The sequence below is a fragment of the Cyprinus carpio genome, chromosome B19 (assembly GCF_018340385.1).
Source record: "Cyprinus carpio isolate SPL01 chromosome B19, ASM1834038v1, whole genome shotgun sequence".
Lineage (NCBI taxonomy): Eukaryota > Metazoa > Chordata > Actinopteri > Cypriniformes > Cyprinidae > Cyprinus > Cyprinus carpio.
The window spans coordinates 31104634-31110141 of NC_056615.1; positions in this window are offsets into that span (position 1 = coordinate 31104634).

The following is a 5508-nucleotide window of genomic DNA, read 5'->3' on the forward strand; positions in this document are numbered from 1 at the left end:
CAGCGGATACCGCGCTGATAATGCGTCAAAAACAACAGAAGGGGAGCTGGATGAATATGAAAATATTACAGATGTTATAGACAGGTAAGATCTCCCAATCATACAAAGAAGACCATGCAGAATGGACATTAAATGAAATGATATGAAGCTGATAGATTGTGGGATTCTATTTAGATTGTGTGATTAGAACCAGATATATTTAATAATTTAAAGCAGTGTTGCTAGTTTTGCAGTTGACTCTTATCCTCGTTTTCAAGACTGTTCTGAAAAACACACACACACAAAAAAGCCCATTGTATTTTGAGGTGGTTCATCATATGTGAAACAACATAAATAATACTATTTGTCCACAAACAGCACTTTTTTTGTCACTTCAAATGGTGTTTCTGTAAAAGGATATAAAGAATATTGCATGGGTTAGTTCTACTATATGTGGGTATGGGGCTAGAGACTTTCAACTGTGGGTAGGCGGAGTGCGAAAATGTATACAAAAAGGGTATTATTCCTCCCTTTAGATGGAATAGAATAACTTTTTGCATAGATTATGATAGAAACAATTTCCTTTTTTCCTCTATTAGCTGACATGTGCTGGAAACAAATACATTGTATGCTGCGTCTCTTGCACTGGATGCTGGACCTCTCAGAACCTGATCTATCAATTTCAACAAACTTCAATTTATAAAAAAAAAAAATCAAAAAGCGCCTTTTTTTTCCCCCATTTATTATAACACAGACAACATATAAAACCATTTTTATCAATTTCAACACTAGTTTATGTAATTTTCAAAGGGATTTCCTGTAAAGATGATACCAAACTTTGGTATGTACAACGCTTCTGCGACACCTGTGGACCTCTGCATGGGTAAACTGGTGGAAGCTTTTCAATTTGGGTAGGAAAAATGCCAGGCGGAAATCCCCAAAATAGCCCTGTGCTTTAAGAGGTATTACACTCAAAATAATAAAGTTACATAAAACTAAGCAAAAAATCAACCATTGGTACATTAAAGCAATGATGACAGAACAGGAGGATATTCTTATGTATTTAGTGAAATATGACATGTTGGTGAAATGTTTTTAAACGCAATTATCAGTGGGCTATATAGTCAAAAAAGAAAAATATTTTAAAACCATTTGGATTTTATAAAACAATCTCATCCAGACTTTAATAAGTACAGAATGTACAAAAGTAGGAAATGTTGAAAGGGATAGATCACCAAATGAAATTTCTCTCATTAATTACTCAGAACTTGTTTTATTATTATACTCTATTTTTTGTCAAGTCAAAGTCACCTTTATTTATATAGCGCTTTAAACAAAAAAAGATTGTGTCAAAGCAACTGAGACAACATTAATTAGAAAAACAGTGTGTCATAATGCAAAAATGATAGTTAAAGGCAGTGATTTATAATTATTTTTATAGTAAGGCATTTTTGGGCAGTGTGTAAGTGCAATTGAGTTGATCAGAATGAACTTTAATTATTTTTTCAGGATTGCAAATTAGTCACACAGAAATAAGTGGTTTTTCCCCAAAAAAAGACAGCACACGAGGACACACTTATTCATTGACCCGGTACATGTGTGTGGTTTCATTTTCATAGTCCCAGACAGTATTTTTTACTGTAGGTCTACTACATCACATTTTAGAAAAGAATTTCTCGATAATTCGTACACATCAAAAATATGACTGTGTACATGATTTCTTTAGTTTTACTGCTGATTATTTTTGACGGACACATTTAACACTGAAGCTCATTTTATTTTAACAAGTTTGCCAATTTAAAACAGATGACAGTTTATACTTTCTCAGCTCAGCTTTATAGTGTACATTATAAATGCTCCTCTATGAGCTTTGCCACAACAGATGTCTATGAGATCTGGCCAACAGAACCACATCTGAATCACAACTGAGAGTGGAGCCACCCACTACACGTGACAGATAAAATGCTTTCTTCCTGCAATGATATCATAGCCAGAAAACACACAAACACAGCCAAACCAATGACAACACCACGCTGAGGCCGCATCAGCACAAGCGCTCCATCAGTGCAGCGTGCCGTCTACAGACAGACAGAAAAAACATTCAGAACCAACATTCATTAACAACAGAATCTGTGAAGCACTTTCTGTAATAATGTGACAAGCTGTTACAATTGCTCAGTAACATAAACCAGTTACACTCTTAAAAAAGTTTTTTAATTGGATTTGATGGTTCTGTGAAGAACCTTTAACTATCCACAGAATCTATCCAATGGACAAAAAGTTCTTTAGGGTCTGAAAAATCTCATAACTTATACTTATACACTAATGCACTTGAAGACTTTCCTGAAATAAAATGAGACATCAAAACCAAGAATGATTTCTGCTCTTCACCTGTGATCTCAACATCAGAATGAGCTTCGTCGCTTCAAAAAAAAATATTAAAGATGTTGAGAGAAAACTTGAAGAGCTGTACTAACCCTCCATCACTAGTCTGATGGGTTTGTGCGAAGTACATTGAGCTGAATTAAATGTATGTCCTGTTTCACAGAAATAAAGACCGTGAATCTGACTCCATTAGTGCCCAATACTATTTAGTGAGATTGCGTCTTCCTATCTTCCATGAACTCTCATGCAACTGTTTTGGAGGTATTCATGTGGCAGTGATGACCAGCTCTTGGCAGACAGCAGCAGTGTTAGTCGTCCAGATTCAGGATTCTGGTGATACCCAGGCCATTTCAAACTGTCGTTCATATCGCTGCAGTTCAGACTGACTGCTGCTTTTTATTCAGCCAGAAATCTTAACAGAGTCACATTATGTTCTGAAACATTGGAAAACATCATAAACTGATCCTTTAGAATGAGTTAGATAAAACGTCTCAGGTTACGTATGTAAACCATGGTTCCCTTTCGAAAGTGAACTCCACCACAGTGTTCCTCTAGGTGGCGGCTATGGGAAACGTATATGACCAAGCGCTGCCATGCTGAGAGGAAAAGTGCCTAGGTACACCGTTGGAGAGCCCCCAAGTCAGGACTTGAGGAACAGCATCCCTGCTAGCGAAACGCTAGGCTTTACAGCAGGCTCACGGTCCAATCATCATAGACCAGGGATAGGCAACTCCGGTCCTGGAGGGCCACTACCCTGCAGAGTTAGCTTCAAGCCCTGCATAAAAACTCACCTGCCTGTATCTATCTAGTAATCCCGAAAACAGGATGAGGATTTGCCTTGTATCAGGTGTGTTTTAATTAGGGTTGAAGAGCTAAACTCTGCACGGACCAGTGGACCCTCCAGGACCGAAGTTGCCTATCCTACTAAATGTCATAAAACTAACTCACCTGGGCCAAGTCTCAGGGATCCTCTAAGAGTAAGGACGGTCTCAGTATTTAACGACTCTCTAAAGGAAAGAAGCGAGAGGAGACCCAGCTACACTCGCACCACCAATGGCCAGGTATGTGAGGATACTGCCTAGGAGGAGCATTTTCTGGGGTGTGGCTTCTGCAGAGAAAAATGACTCTAACCACGAGAGGAAACCTATGACGCCAAAACCCCACAACCCTGGCAGGGGAGCTCTTAAGAGTGGATGGCCTCAGCATAACAGCCTGACTACACTCAGTGCTCCAAAGACAGTCACACGAGGCTCACCAGAAAAAAGAGCCTACATACCAATAATAGCTGTTTTTAAGCAGAGCTCGCTGGGGAGCGGAGGCTTCCAGCAGCATGACTCCCCTAACAGAAAGCAAGTCAACAGGATCACCCTGCTCACCATAACCCTCAATCGCTGAGGAGAGCGATGACCACGTGTGTTAGTAGGGACACCGCTGGTTTGAGTGGACCCCAAGGTACCGGGGGTCTAACCTAGTCTGAGAAAGGGGAACATAGCTAAAACGCGTAACCCTTACCGTACAGGATTCCAGACAGTGCACAGAGTCTTGTGTGCACCCGTGGACCCCTTATGTGGATTTTTAGAAAGTGCTGCAAAGGTTCTTAGCGTGCCACAATTACCACTATGTGGATTTTAGCATTGGCATTAGCTCCTGAGGATACAGAGGCTTCAGCAAGAATGACTCTCAAAATGAGAGGAAGCCTACCATGCTCAACCCTCTTAGAGAAAGCTGCTCTAAGAGTGGAGGCCTGAGCATGAAAACTCTCCTCTAGCAGTGGAGAGGAGCGTCCCTGACAACACTCAACGCTAACGAGCAGTTGGCGAGGCTCACAAAAGAGGAGCCTATACCTACCAATATTACTGTCCAAGCGGAGCTAAGGAGAGTGGAGGCTTCACAGAATGACTCTCTTGCATGAGAGGAAGGCCTACCATGCTCAATCACTCGGTAGGGGAGCTCTTAAGAGTGGAGTGCCCTCAGCCCTAGCCACACTCAATGTCAAAGGCAGTAGTGAGGCCTCTACTGCCTAGGCGGAGCTCTGGGATCAAGAGTGACGCTATGGAGAGTGGAAGGCTTCAGCAGAATGAGCCCTCTTAAATGAGAGGAAACCTACCACACTCAATTCCTAGTTGACTCTCTACGAGAGTGGAGAACTCCAGCCATAACGCTCTTTAAAAAAAGGAGAGGAGGACCTATCCACACTCGGCATGGGGAAAAGACAGTTAGTGAGGCTCAAAATAGAAGAGCCTACACTCCTGCTCCTAATACTGCCTAGGCGGAGCGTCTGGGGAGCGGATAGGGCTCAGAAGAATGACATCTCTAAAATGAGAGTCTAACCTAACAATGCTCACACCCTGGTATGGGAGCTCTTAAGAGTGGAGGGTCTCAGCATAACGACTCTCTAAAACCGAGAGGAGACCTGGCTAACACTCAGTGCCGGGGGCAGTAAGTGAGGCTCAAGAAAGAGCCTACTAAAACTCAATCACACTGCCCATGACGGAGCTCTTGAGAGGCGAAGGGCCTTTTTTGGCTCAGCAGGGATGACACTCTAAAACCCGAGAGGAGGTGCGCTAACACTCAACCCTCGTCTTAGAGAAGCTCTTAAGAGTGGAGGCCTCAGCATGCTTACCTCAGGAGCGAGAGGAGGCCTGACAACACTCAGAGCTAAAGACAGTTAATGAGCTCCTCACAAAGAAAAAAAAAAGGAGCCTAAAAACCAATAGTGCTGTCTAAGCGCGGGCTATGGAGAGCGGAGGGCTTCAGCAGAATAACACTCTTAAACGAGAGGAAGCCTACCAACACCCAACCTAGTTGAGGAGCACTTAAGAGTGGGAGGTCTCAACGTAACGTCTCTCTAAACGAGAGAGAGTCCTGACTACTCAATGCTAGACACACTAGTGAGGCTCACATAGAGCCTAATACTAATAGTTCTGTCTAAGCGGCTCCACAGACCCTCTCGCTTTGAGAGAACCAGGAACTGTGATCTCAGCATAGCCCCCTCAAGAACCGCTGATCATCTGCGGGGAGGCTCACAAGAGCCTCACAACCAGGCTGAGAAGATGATGAGTGGACGGGCTCAGAGAGGCTCAAACAAGAGCCTAACAACTCAAAAAACTTGCCTTTTTTGTTCACCAAGTCAGGACCTCCTAC